This window comes from Pelecanus crispus, chromosome 2, assembly GCF_030463565.1.
Source record: "Pelecanus crispus isolate bPelCri1 chromosome 2, bPelCri1.pri, whole genome shotgun sequence".
In the NCBI taxonomy this organism is placed as follows: domain Eukaryota; kingdom Metazoa; phylum Chordata; class Aves; order Pelecaniformes; family Pelecanidae; genus Pelecanus; species Pelecanus crispus.
In genome coordinates this window covers 129,617,777-129,632,107 of record NC_134644.1, presented here as the reverse complement: position 1 = coordinate 129,632,107, position 14,331 = coordinate 129,617,777, and positions in this window count along the sequence as shown.

The window sequence follows — 14,331 nt, the reverse complement described above, 5'->3', positions numbered from 1 at the left end:
ATAAGACCATAACAGTTGAACAGTGAAAGCAGTTCTGTTCCAGTGCTCAGGAACATTCCCCAGCATCACTTTGCTTACATCACCAGCATCACTTTTGCTGAGAAACTTTCTATTTATTGGCTGACTACCCTGCCATCTGTAGTAGATATCTGTTTTCTCTATCACTTCATAATAAAGGTCTAAAAAAGCAGACACATTTATTCAAAGTACTGAAAACTTGAAGGGAATTGTATTCCCTTGAAGCCGTAAGAATTGTCACATCCCCTTTTTACAAGGGGCACATGACAATATATGAAGTCACATCAAATGTCTGGTTTGCCTGCAAACATCATGCCATGACATGAAGATGTCAAATGTATTACCATGAAATTCTATTGTATAGATATGCTGACATTTATTTAAAAAAAAAAAAAGAAAAAAGAAAAAAAAAGAGAGAGAGAGAAGGAGAATTAAGTACCTTTGCAACACTCTCTTACCAAATTAGCAAAATAATTTTTACTCTTTAAGAAGTGGACCCCAGCATTTTCTGGTAATGAATCCACTTCCAGATAAATACATCATTTTTATTCCTATCTTACCACTATGTGATCCCATGACATACTTAGCTAATAAAATTGTTTTTCTCACAAAATAAAATCCAATTGATTTGTGGTTTATATTCCCACATACTTTTCTCAAGTAGTAGCTGACAACCTTAGTTTGGGAACCTGTCTTTTGGGGTCAATTTTTGTAGCCTTGGTGAAGTAAACTACAGAAATTTTCTTGCTCATTTACATTGTTTGCCACTGATACACACTTAAAGACAGTATTAAAACTCAACATTTGCTGTCATTCTACATTGTTATTACATGTGCTATTACATATGTCCTGAAAATTGTGATAAGATGCTATAGTACAATACCATTTGCCATTATAGTACAGCAAGAGCTTGCGTATAACGTTACACATTGACTTGGCAACATGCATACTGAAAAGAACTCTAGACAGAAGTAAATAACTGCTTTTTACATCATGGGAGCCTCTCCTCCAAAACTCAGGGAGCCTTTCTTTCTCTTTGGCTGAGAAGCAGCAAGTTTAATGTATTCTTGAAGTCTTGGTGGTTTCAAAATCTACAGTTCAACTTTCTGAGGAGAAAAAAGGGATCCAAACCCTTCCTTCAATCACTCCTGAAACAGTCCCTTATATTAGATAGAAACTCATCTTGGTTGTTGAGGGAGATACAGCTATACACTAAACAATCTTTTAGGACCTTGCCCTACAGCTACTATCTTTCTTTGACTCTCACTGACCTCTAAAAGATTGATGAACTATTACATTTTGAAGATCAAGTGTAAGATTAAAGTAATTCTTCGCATTTAATTTTGAATTTTGGCCCCAGTTCTAGAGTCTACAATGGCAATTTATACAGATTGCTGAGCAGATGCAGAGAGCTATTGATTTTTGCAGGACTCATCAATGCATTGTTGCTGCTGTGACTCACCTAGAGCTACTCTAAAATAATTTGATAATGCTGTAGGCTGACCTAGTGGTTTCTGTAAAATTATTTTGACTTAAGTGCCTCTTACTTGGAGTTGTCTGAGATGGGTCAAGTAGAAAATAGGAGATGACTCACAATAGCCCACAAAAGGGTCATTAAGAGATAATGCCAGAACTATTAGATTTGATGCCTCTGGCCTCTGTCGACTTATGGAATTGGTTTGGCCTGAGAGGGGATAAAAGCCTGCCAACACAAATGAAACAATGAAGACACCTTTGTGTTATTCAAAGGGACGTCATCTGGGGCTATGAGTTGATATCCAGACTGGAAAGAATCTGCCCAGATTCATACAGAAATGTAGTAGCGTCTGTGGATTAGTTAGGCCTTCTCATGACCTACAACACCAGTCATTTGGAAAGGCATGGAATAAGAAAACAGGCACATAAACTATTTGATACCCTATAACCCCTATAGTTTGGTAATATCAGAATAAAAACACTCCAGTTTAAGGATGATGTTGGGTTACCTCAGCAGACACAGGATCATAGGGGAAGAAATGTAAATGTTAAGAAATGCAGTGGGATACAGTCTTACACAAAATAAATAAGAAGAGATTCTTCCACTAGAAGAAAGTGGCCCTAATTCTGAGATCAGTGCATTTCTCAACACCAGGAAAAAAACATGGCCACAAAATTACCACATAGTTAAGAAATTTGTTTTAGGTTATCCACAGAAAGGACAGGATCTATATTTGTAGTACATCTACTATTTTTCTCCCTAATATTCTCATTGAAGCATGAGAGAATATTATTCATTATTGTTTTCTCTGCCAACTTCAAAGACTCAGACTTCCCATAAAATTAAAAGACACAGTCCCCAAATCCCTTTTTCATATCCCCCTCGAATGTAATTGCCAGCCACCCCAACTTATATGCAAGTCAACAGAATATTTCACCCTTCTTGTTCACTGCCTTTGGTGAGGAACCTATTTTCCTTTAGACTTGCTCATATCTAGGAAACTGCCATCTTCCCACAGAGAAAGTAAGCAGTTCCCCAGCTAGCTCTATCCCTTTATGTTCCCTCATAGTTTCTTTCTCCTATGTGCATTCTAAGCATTTTCTTACTTAGAATCATAGAATGCTTTGGGTTGGAAGGGACCTTAAGAGATCATCGAGCCCAAACCCCCTGCAGTGAGCAGGGATTGAACCTGTGAACTTGGCGTTATTAGCACCATGCTCTAACCAACTGAGCTAACCCAGCTGTCTACTTAATTTATCTTCTAATGCAGTTTAAACTACAATGGCAAGGAGAGAGCTGAGCTACCTGAGAATGAAAAAAAGGCATGCAGAGAAGTTATACAGGGCCATGAGGGAAGAGCCATGCGAATGTCTTTGCATAACTTGCACTGAGCCTTTTATTGTCATTATCTGGCCATCTCTCCAGCACCACATTTACAGAAACACTGTGAACATCAGCAAAATTTTTGCTGCTTTGGGGCAGCCATGATCTGAAAAGTAAAACATATAAAAGTCTCTTCTTTACAAAAATTTAAAAAAAGCATTGGCATGTGACACATCTGTTCATATTAGATCGAAGAACCAGGACAGAAGATGTCTGGTAGAAGTTTGTAGGGTTGTACAAAGTGTGTATGTATCTTGTTCATCACCAATGTAAGGCAGATAAATCCACAGAGTTTACTCTGGAGACTTCTTCATCCTTTTCCTGCCCTTAGAACGCCACATAAGCAATCCAGAAGGACTGGATTTAGAAACCTCTTTATTTCATAACTTTCATTAAATGCATTTCAGACAGTCACGTTGAAATTCCAAAATTTTATTCCATTCTGGCTGATTAAGGTGGTTACCAGTTTAGTTAACTGACTGCCTTAACCATGCAATTTCTACCATAGATAATGGAAGGACAACCAGAAACGACCATTTTGGCTTATTATGTGGTAATCTGTGGTGAGTTGCTGAGAAACACTAAATAGTTAAAGGTGACAAGAAAGAAATTGAGTTCTTGAAAAGGCTCATAGTTTGCATGCATGTTATTTTGACTAGGCTGACAGAGATAACCGTACTTTCTTGTTCTGATTGAATTGTGAACACAGATTTCATTTTATAATTACTGATATTCCAATATTACTGATATAATTACTGACACATTGAAGTTATAACAAATGTCAAAGGTCCACCTGAGAGCTGAACTTGGCAAAACTGTGGGATGTTAAAAATCAAGGTATTTTTTATTTAAAATCACATTTCAATTTGCATTCTTACAAAAGCTCGTAACATAAGTTAGCTTATTAAATTATTTCAAAAACAGATGTTCATTTTATGACAAAGTAGCTCAGCAGAATGATTCAAAATACTTCTGAGTAAAGATACTTCTCCTTATGCTTAGTAAGGAGACTGTATTGGTGACTCTATCCGTGATATGTATCAATAGTCATTAATATACCCCCAAAAGACATGCAAACAGGTTTCTGAAAGCTTAAAAGAGTGATATACTTTTTTCCGCCTTAATTCTTTAAAGGTGAAAGTGATTGACATAAAAACTGTTTTCCTCTTTTTCAAGATCATTAAGGATCCAAACATCTGAGCTTGCTGAAATGGGTTTATGAACAGAAGCATGAACATATTTGTACAGGGCAGAGGATGACGAATTTTCTTCATAGGGAAGTAGTTTTTATTCATGATGAAAATACCATCAGCATTTTATATTTTTAATACAAAATCCTGTTGCTTTTTAAGCACAGAGGGATAATTTTGTATCTTTCTCTGAATATACCATTCTGACTTACTTACATAACTTGGATATGATAGACTTGCTTAAAGCAATATATGTCCATTCTCTTAAGTAGGCTTGATCACCATTCTTCAACAGATCTCAAAATATTTTAAGCTGGTATGCTCATTATTGAGGTGAGAAAATTAAATCATAAGGCAGGTAAATGATTTGCCAATAGCAAACAAGTTAAAAGATTCAGGAAAACATTCTTGTTTTCCTAAGCCCACAATTGGTATTCTGACTACATAACTGACCCTCATGAGAAGGAAAAAGTTTTTTTCAGAAAGCATCTACTTCTCATTTCTGGTATTTGTCATCTTTAATTTAATCCTACAGAAAAATAATTAAAAATCATATACGATGTTATTAGTAAAGCAAAAAAGTCTGTAATAAACTCCTGACTGCTTCCAAGAAGTGTCTCCTGTTCTTTCTTTACACCTCATATTGCTTTAAGTGTAAAGCAGCAGTTCTCAAACTGTGAGCTTGGCACCATGGGGAGACTTTGATCTCCTGTAAGGGAGAATACAAATAAGATAAGTAAAAACAGACCCCACCCCACCACCCACCCCACCCTGAATTTCTGCCATTTAGGACCTGCAAAAAATAGGAGCCACTTGTGGTACGTGGTATATTTTATTTCCCTGCTTCAACTTAAAGTGGATTAAGATCTGATAGCCAACAAGCACAAAAATGTTTCTATACATGCGTTTACAATGTTAGGAAACATTTCAGGCTGTGGTCAAAAGTAAAGTAGTGACATACATAAAAAATAAGTCCAGAACTTGTTTGCATTTTAATAAATTATTGTCATCAAACAGTTAGGGACAAGGACTTAAAAATTACTTTCAGCAGTAAGAGACAAGCTTAATAAATTCTTTGAGTCTGCCTGGGGATTTGGGGGAGATTCCCACACCTAGTGTGGTGGTGGTTAGCAGATAGGTTGCAGGAGCAATAGCATTTTGAGAGAAATATGCAGGTGTGAAACCAAGGAGATGTCACCAGGATAAGATAGCAATCACCCGAGGAACTCAGCTGTAAAACTGAAGGACTATGGCAAAGGTGGATGCCATTGCAAACTGCCACTGAGACAAGCACCAGCACTTAGCTCATCTCTAGTTTCCCATGTTCACATCTAAAAAAAGTGTTCTGTAGGGGAATCTGGGAGGTGTAGACCACTGAGTCTCACCCACTGCCAAGGTGGATGAGTCTGTAATGACGAATGACATTACTGAGTATGTGCATAAAATAGTATGCTGAGGAAGAGTCAGAATTTTCTGAGAAGGGAAATGCTGCCTCACTGACCTGCTGGACTTCTATGAGATGGTCACGTAGCCCATAGATAAAGGAGACACCATGGAAATCATATAACTGGATTTTAAAAAAGTCTTGGATGGTGTTCCACACCCAAGTCTATTAAAGAAACTGAGCTGTCACCAGACTAGAGGAAGGGATGTTTTAAAGATAGGAAGCAAAGGCTAGAACTTAATAATTATTCTCCTGGCTGGAGAACAGTCAGCAGTGGATTCCTCTGGTGACGAGTCTTATTCAACTTTTCAGGACATGGAGAAGGGGCTAGGCAGTACATCTACAAGTTTGTAGATCATATTAACCTCTTGCAAGTAGTCAAATGCCATACTAGTGACAAAGTACTGAAAAAGGATTCATCAAATAAATGCTTGGACTAAAAGGCAGTAGTTGAGCTTCAGTGGGGATAAATATAGGGAGTAATTTATCTAAGGGAAAATACTCTAAATTGTGGCTCCATGAGGCTGAATTTGGAACTGGCACTTAAGAAAGAGTCAGGGTTGAAAGTCTGCTAGATAATTGGCTCCACCTGCAGTGACAGAACCAAAAGGTACCAAAATGGAGTATGGTCAAGATGGATATTGAGAGGAAGACAGAGGGTCTCATTTTGCTAATAAATGAAATCCTGCTGTCCCAGACCATAGCATTGTATATAGTTCTGGCCTCTATATCTCAGAAATTATATAATCAAGTCAGATAAGATACAGAGGAGAATGCCTAAAACAGTGAGGGGGATAGAGCAGTTCTGCCTAAGGAGAGACTAAAGAGGCTGTGACTTCAGTTTGGAAAGGAGGAGGCTGGGTGGGGAATATGACTGAGGTTTACAAAATCATGGAGGTGATGGACAAGGTCATTTCAGCACCAAATCCAGCTGGGTTGGGCTTTTGATCAAACTAATATTAGGCTGGTTCAAAACATACAAAAGAAAGTAATTCTTCATAGAATGAGCTTCTGGAATGTAATGTCACAAGAGTTTGTGAGAGCAGACGATATTGGCAAATTTAAAAGGGATTACGTAACTTCATGGACAATAGGTCTCAAAAGAGTCCTAAAGAGACAAGGCATGGATGTGTCTTCCATCATCAGCAATACAGCATTTCCGGATGGTGCAGAAGTATGTGATATTTCTAAATATAATCTCTTATTTCCCATCCTTACAGATTTTCCCTTAGAACAGGGTGCCTGGCTAATAAAAATCTTAAGCTCTCCTTCAGAAGGGATAAAGGCTAAGGGAAAAGAAATCAGCAAAAAGCCAGCAGTCACAGGGAACAACAAATGAAGAAAAGAAAGCCGGTGAGTAAAAAATACAGAAATAAGGAACTTCAGAGAGACTTTGCACAAAGCACCATACCAGAGCCCACCACTCCCTGATGACATCCAAGAAGCCAGTGGATTAAATTCATACGAATGTTCATTAACAAAAAAGTCAACAGTTGTCAATAGATACCATACAGTTGAGGTCTCAAAATAATAAGCTATTGATATGTAGGGAAATCTGTTAGCAAAAGGTTTATTTTTAATTGTGACCTTCACAGAATTGAAAGAAAAAAAGGAAAAGGGAAAGCAGGGTTTTTTTAGTGTTTTAAAGTGAACCATCTTTTGTACACAATGGCTTTTGCCACTGGGTTTAAAAAATCTAAAAGAAAATGAATACTTTAGTCTCTTGCTTCTTGAGTGATTTTCTTCATGAAAAGACTAGAGGCCTTTATCTGAAATAAGTCTGGAAACTTTCTTCTGTTGTCTCAAAGGTACTTGACAGATCAATTCTAAACGTGAATAGGATTAAGTAGAGGATTTTAGAGTATAAGCTTTTGACATATCACCAACATATTGACTATAGATACATTTTTTTTAAAGCAGTCTTTTTCCAGTGGAAATGGGTATCTGTCCTGGGATCCCTGGGTAAGAAATTTCAATCCATTAATAAAGAATCTGTTGAAAAGAACAACATATTTAAAAAAAAAAAAAAAACAGAAAAGTGCTAAGAGAAGTTCATGCCCCAGGTAAAGATATTGCTGAAAAAAACCCTAGCAAATGGTGTCATCAGCATAAACAGCTGTAGGAAAATGGTTTAATGAAAATAAGGTAACTTAGCTGCCAGGGCCCAGGGACAATTTGAGAGCACAATGCAAACCAGAGAAAATGCCTGAAGAGATTCTGAAAGCATGAGATTTGTAGCATTTCTTACAGAACTTGAGAGCTTCATGCGACCATTGCAGTACTGGAATTTAACAAAACATGTGAAAGGGAACAGCTTTTGGAATAGAACATCTAAATTTTCTTTTACATCCCAGATACATTTTTCTGGTCACTTGTTCACACCAAATGTAATAACTGAAACAAAGCAAGCAGTATATAAAGTGAATAACAATACTTTCGTGGCTTCATTTATTCCCAGGTTGTCACACGTGGTCTCAGAATAATACTTCAGCCTCAGTAAAGTGCACATAAAGGTCAATACTTTAAAGGATTGATTCAACAGAAATAAAAAAAATAAATACACCTGTAGCCCTGAGAAACACCCCCCCCCGTTTATTATCTTAACATATACAAAAAAGCTCAGAGCTTATAAAAGAAAATACAGTCCCACTGACAACCTTCTTTCTTTATTTTATTTAAAGTAAAAACATCAAGAAATGTGATTTATAATTTCACAAAGAGCAGCAATCATTTTATCTGTTCTTAATAAAACACACCCTATCTCTCCCTGCTTTTCAAACACTATTCAGAATATAACAATGTGTAACTAAACCAATCTAAGCTGAATGAAACACTGTTTCACAAAAGCGAACGGAAATACTAAAAATCCAGAAGCTACTATAACTAAACAAGGAAGGACAGGAATGGAAGCAGCACCTAGATTTTGGGAAGGCAGTTCCTGTAATGAGACATTCCCATGGAAACTGTTTTTTTAGAAATAGGAGTGGACAGATATATGTGGGCAAAATATACAGGAAGCATGATAGCTATATAATAAATGAAATTATTCCAATTAAAATATTAGTATATAATAAAACATAGCATATCCTATTCATGTCATAGAGAGAGAAATCATATTATTCAAGTTTAGTATTTAACAGCAAAGAGTTTATAAAAAAAAACCCCTCTTTCTTTTCTGCCCCTCTCATGTAGGAATGGTCCAAAGATTGCTAATGTTCCTAAAACCAAGGGTAGGTACTATCTATCATAAAGCTGGAGAATTATAAAAATAACTTTAGGATTAGAAAAAAAATTGGATGTAATGCTCTAACATCCTCTCATCTGGGGGCATGGGAGTTTGGAGTAGATGCCCTCCTGAACTAGCTTATGACACTACAATTAATCTCTCATCTTTGCTCAGTTTTGCGAGGTCAGTGTTTTTTCCTATAAAATAACGGAAGGAAAGACCAGAAGTCTCCCTCACTGAGACTAGAAAGGATCAGATTGACACAGGCCTTTTGGTGAAGGACACAGAAACAAGACAACCTTACTCTGAGAAGGTGATGGTACTAGCTTGTACCAATGGACTCAACAGACTCCTCATGAATCTGCTCAGGGGCTCAGATGCAATACCTCTCAGCGGCCAAAAGGCAGGGGTGTAACACCGCTTTAAACAGCCATCTATCATTTTACAATACAGCCACCACACCGTATTTAAGTTTAGCCAAATTTATGTACGTACTATGAGGCAGTGTGACGTATTATGTATCAGAAGTTATTTTTTCTTTCTATAGAAACAACTCATAACTCATACTTTAAAGCTAATGCTGAATATATACAAAACCTTAAAATTTAATGTTCCTGTTCATTAAAACAAATGCTGTTTTGTGCAAGCTAGTAATAACTTCAGATAATTCCCTACATTCTTAGCTGAGGTTAATCCTTGCAAATCAGTTTTTTGTTGATTTTGTATTAATTTGCACTTGTGTTTTTAAAAGTCCTCGAGACTGACCACACAGCAGTCAAAATAAATGGACTCACAAGAGCTCATTTATGCACAGGAAAAAAAAGGTAATGCCATTGATTCATTGACCTTCACCTGCTCGTATTTAAAAAGAAAACAAAACAGAACAACAAAAAAGAATATCCCACCCATTGAAACTTTTAAAATTCTTTATTGTGTTATTTGTGTTGCAAAACTTCTGCTCACCTAAAGTGAGAATGGGCTTTGAAAAATGTGATTTCTCTGGCCCGGACAGAAAGAAGTATACAGAATATAGTGCTGATTTTGTCACTGGAGTTCTGTCCCAACCAAGGCTGCCTGAATATAATCCAATCACAGGGGTTAAAAAAAGAGAAAGATTAATCACAGGGAAATAAACTGTCTGATTGCAAAGATGGAACAAGACTTGATAAATGCTGGAGATATTTTACCTCTGGAAGACCATAAAGAAAAGGTTTCCTATGAGCCTTTCATTCTTTCTCCTTTGCCCTTTACAGGGCTTTTTATTTTCTTCTATTCAGTCATGGCTGGAAGCCAAAAGATGTGGAAAGGGGAGGACTGGCATATAAATCCTCTAACCTGCTTCCCAGGAAAAAAACATTTGCATCCAAATCTGCATCTTTACCCTGACACCCCTCGGAGCTGTCTCACTGAAAGCTAACTCTTAAAATGATGGCTCATCTCTTTCCGCTTCCCCTTCTCCAAAATGTAGGGGGGGAAAGAGAAAGACTTCTAGTTTATCTTCTGGGTGATAAACTGACCTGTTCCTATACCTCATCCTCATTACTGATGAGCTGAGAGCTGATCACACGACTGGAAGAACAAGTAGGTCCATGATATACTGGCTTTTCACAAGATGCCTGTGAGTCACCAGCATGATGCAGCCACAGAAATAACTCATGCAACCAGTCACAGTCTTTGCAGATGGTCAACAAATCTTACGGCCATAGGACAGGACATAAGGGAGATCATATCTGGAGCGTGGTTTAAGGTGCCGAAGTAGTCACAGGAAGGGAAAAAAGTCAAATTGGAACAGATTTAGAGTAAGATGGCATCCCATTAGGACAGTATGGAAACAGGCCAGGGAACCTGATTAGCAATGAGCAATGAAGAGCAGTACAGAGAGCCCTGAGCTGCCATGGACTTTATCTGCTCTGGAAGCAGTATATCACGGTGTGGTGCTGATGGGCTGTATTTATTATCTTAAACTGCATTAAAGTGGATGAACTGCTTCTGGCCCTGAGCTGGTATTGCTGCAGCACAACAGGTAGACATATCAGCTGGAGTCAGCAATAGCTCAGGAATCTCTGCACCAAATTTCACTGCACTGCATAGACATCATCTGTATGAGCTTGGCTTGTGCATTCAGGCAAAATGAAAGCTGTCAGGGCATATGATTGCTTGCTATAAATATATTGGAGAGAGGAGGAGAAATGGGGGACTGACACCAGGGCTGGAAAAGAACTATTTAAATTAACAGATAATGCTGGCACAAAATCAAATAGATATAAACTAGTTACAAATAGGTTTAGGCTGGAAATTAGAAGATAGTTTCAAACCAGCAGAGCAGTGAGATTCCAGAAGGTTTTACAACAAGAGGAAGAGGGCCAAAAAGCCTAATTACTTTTAAGATGAAGTTTAAACATTTGTGAGAGGGGTTGTGACGTGACTGCCTGAGGAAGCTGGATAAGATTCAGTGACTCAGGCTGTTCTTCCTAAATTTGTATTCCTCTGGGCATTTTCCTACCATTTCACAAGCCCCTTGGTCCTTCACGGTAGGTCACTAGGTTCCCCTAATCCCCTCAGACAGCTCAGATCTCTTTTACACTATACCAGCGTTGGGGCCCTTGACCTCCCTATCAGGGAAGAGCCTCGTGCATACTTCTGTGAAACTAACCCCAGCCACATGAACCACCCAGATATGAGTTCCCTTTGCCTTGGAGTTTCCACGTTAACCATAGTCTGAGCTCCTGTTTCTTGTGAAATGATGGAAGGCCTTACGTTCATGCTTCTTGCAAATATTTGTCTTCTGGTGTGAACAGAATGTAAGCTGTTTGTGATGTTGCGCTGAGCTGAGCTTTTGCTACACTCGGTGGTATTGCAGTGCAAAGACCACAGCCAACCACCCCACTATCTCTCTTCCTTGCTTCGGTGAAAGGGTTTGACCTTTATGAGACCCTTTGTTTCCCTCACTAGCCTCTTGAAGCAAAACAGGAAAAAGAAAAAAACAAAAGACATCTAGCTAAAAGGATTTTGTATCTGTTCGAAAGAGAAAGGTGAGCGTTTGGATCTGGCTGCATAAGAAGTTTACCTCTTTTCACTGAAGCTCATGGTACTTGGCGGAGCTTTTTTTGCCTTTTTTAAAACCCCAGTTTCCAGAGATATCTTCACATGACTATCTCAGCGTCTAGTAAAAATCTTTCTAGTCCTCCACCCTACAGCAAAAAAGTCTGAAAAAGGTTCAGGTTGCACCAGAGGTAGTCCAGAAAAATAGAAAGCAGGTAAAACGCTATTATCTTCTATGCTCACAATTCTGCAAGGCCAAATCAGGGAGTATGGAGTGGCAGTACTGCCACGCACCCTCTTGCAGATCCTATTGTTTCTATGCTGTGTCCTTCAGGAAAAAGAATAAATCTCTGTTTATGCCCTCTTGAGTTTTAAATCATCTCCAGACTGGTCATACATAATTATTACCACAATCACTTGGGCCAATCAATGGTTCCTTTTCACCATACCAGTGACACGTGTAAATGCATTGAAGTTCATTGTCTCTCTCTGAAATCAGGGTTTTTTTTCTCATCCTTCTAGTAAAGAGCTAAATTTATCTTTTGATTCACAGTACGTTATTGAAGGACAATGAATGAAACATACTCCCTTTTCCTTGTTCTCACCACCTTAAGCTCTTTCCTACATCAAAGGTACTAAAAATTTTCATCAACAGTGTATTCAGTGCTTTATGAAACTGGGCTCTTAGTGTAGCCTCCTTAATTTCCCATCCTGAGTTCACTGGGCACTGGGACCTGACCTACATCGATCAGTTTTGCAGCTGTATCTTGGTTGATTGCCAGAATGCGTCTGTACAAGGACAAGAGGACCATGGTGCAGACCTCGTTGGATGAGCACTGAGCCTCTAAGGAAGGATCCGTGGTGGCACACTGGGGAGCCTCTACTTTGGGAATAGAAGCTGCATTGGTTCGTCTGTGTTGAGCATGTGCCCCATGCTTAGACAGTCCCCTGAAAACACTGAAATTTCCCTAGAGAAGACAAAGTGATTATCCCCTATAGATCAGTGTCTAAAGTGTCTACTACTGTAGTTATTCTACTGCCATAAATGCATTCACTGAGTGATCAAAACAAGCAAAAGAAAGCAACTGTCAGTGATACGCTGGTAACATTTTTACAAATGTGCTATAATTCCTTTGAATGGAGAATACACACTGGATTCCTCTGTGCCCAGCCATTTAAAATTTTACTTATATTTTAGGCTCCTTGCTGAGCTTAGTAAAAGATCCACCTAAAGGAATAGCTTTGGAGGGTCGGTGCAGTAAAAGTGCCATACACAACACTTTGCACGTTTTGGGTTCCTGAAAAGTCAGGCCAGCAGAGGAAGGTGACACTGCTGCCAGGGACGGAGCGGAGGGAGAAGGGTTGCTGTTGGGGTACTGGAAGGGGGCTGGCTGTACTGCTGAGTAGCCATAACAACTCCCACCAGCAGAATGTCTAGTCCTTTCTCTTCCTGTGATTAGAGTAAACCTCCCTACCCAAGCATTTTTTGACTAATAAAATTGTGTCCATAGTGCTAAGGAGTCTGGATCCAGGTCTGGTGGCAAGCACCTGTGCCACACATGGCAAAGAAGGAAAGGGCTGGGAAGAAATTCTGCTCAGAGCTGGGAGAAGAGTGTGCACATAGAGTACATAAAGCACATGCCCAACAAACCACAATACTCACTGTTTTGTAAAGCTCTCTCTTTACCTTTCTGGAACAATTGCATAACAATATTAACTACAACACTACAGAGAATAAAATATTTTTTGCTGATAAGGCAATTAAGGGACATATTTTTCTATTTGTAAAGGCAATTGTGTTTGAAGAATAATTAAAGAAAATGTTACTACTTCATAAGCAAATGTAAGAACAGCTAGTGTCGAAATACTGAAAAAGAAACACTAGGGAACTGTACAACTTAATCATTGATAAGACGTGAATATTATACTGTATGAAGTTTTATTGATCAAGTGCACAGGCAAATAGATCACAATTCATTTTAAACATTGCAAGAATAAATTGTTGTACTCCTTGGAGAACAAGTATGCTAGCTGTGGAACATAAGTACCATGAATTTAAAGAAACTCATTCAGGGACTGTAACTTAAGAAATTTTGATTACAAGAATTTTCATTTGAGGTCAAAACCTATGGGGAAGATGTAAAAGATGCTAGATTAAAAATGGTAATTCAGAAGAAAATAGGTATTTCCAGAATAAACAAACCTTTCAGTTCTATGTGAATTCGTGCTGCCAATATAAAATGTAGTTCCTATTTAAAGGGCATGGAAATAGTAGCTGTAAAAGGATTCCTGTATGTTTGGAATATACTTCCAAGATTTTCCTAACTTTGTAATATTCTATGGTTGTCTTCATCTCTTGTTTTAAAGACCACTCCTCTCATGTTTTTCCTGGCCTTTCACTTAAATGTGATATAAAAACAAGCTTGAGACACACGAACCTAACTGAAGTGATGTGACAGAGGTACGTATGTTTGCTAACCCACATCAGCTGAACCACATCTTGGAATGAGGACTGAGGATTTTTTCAGCACAAAGTGTTCATCACACTTAT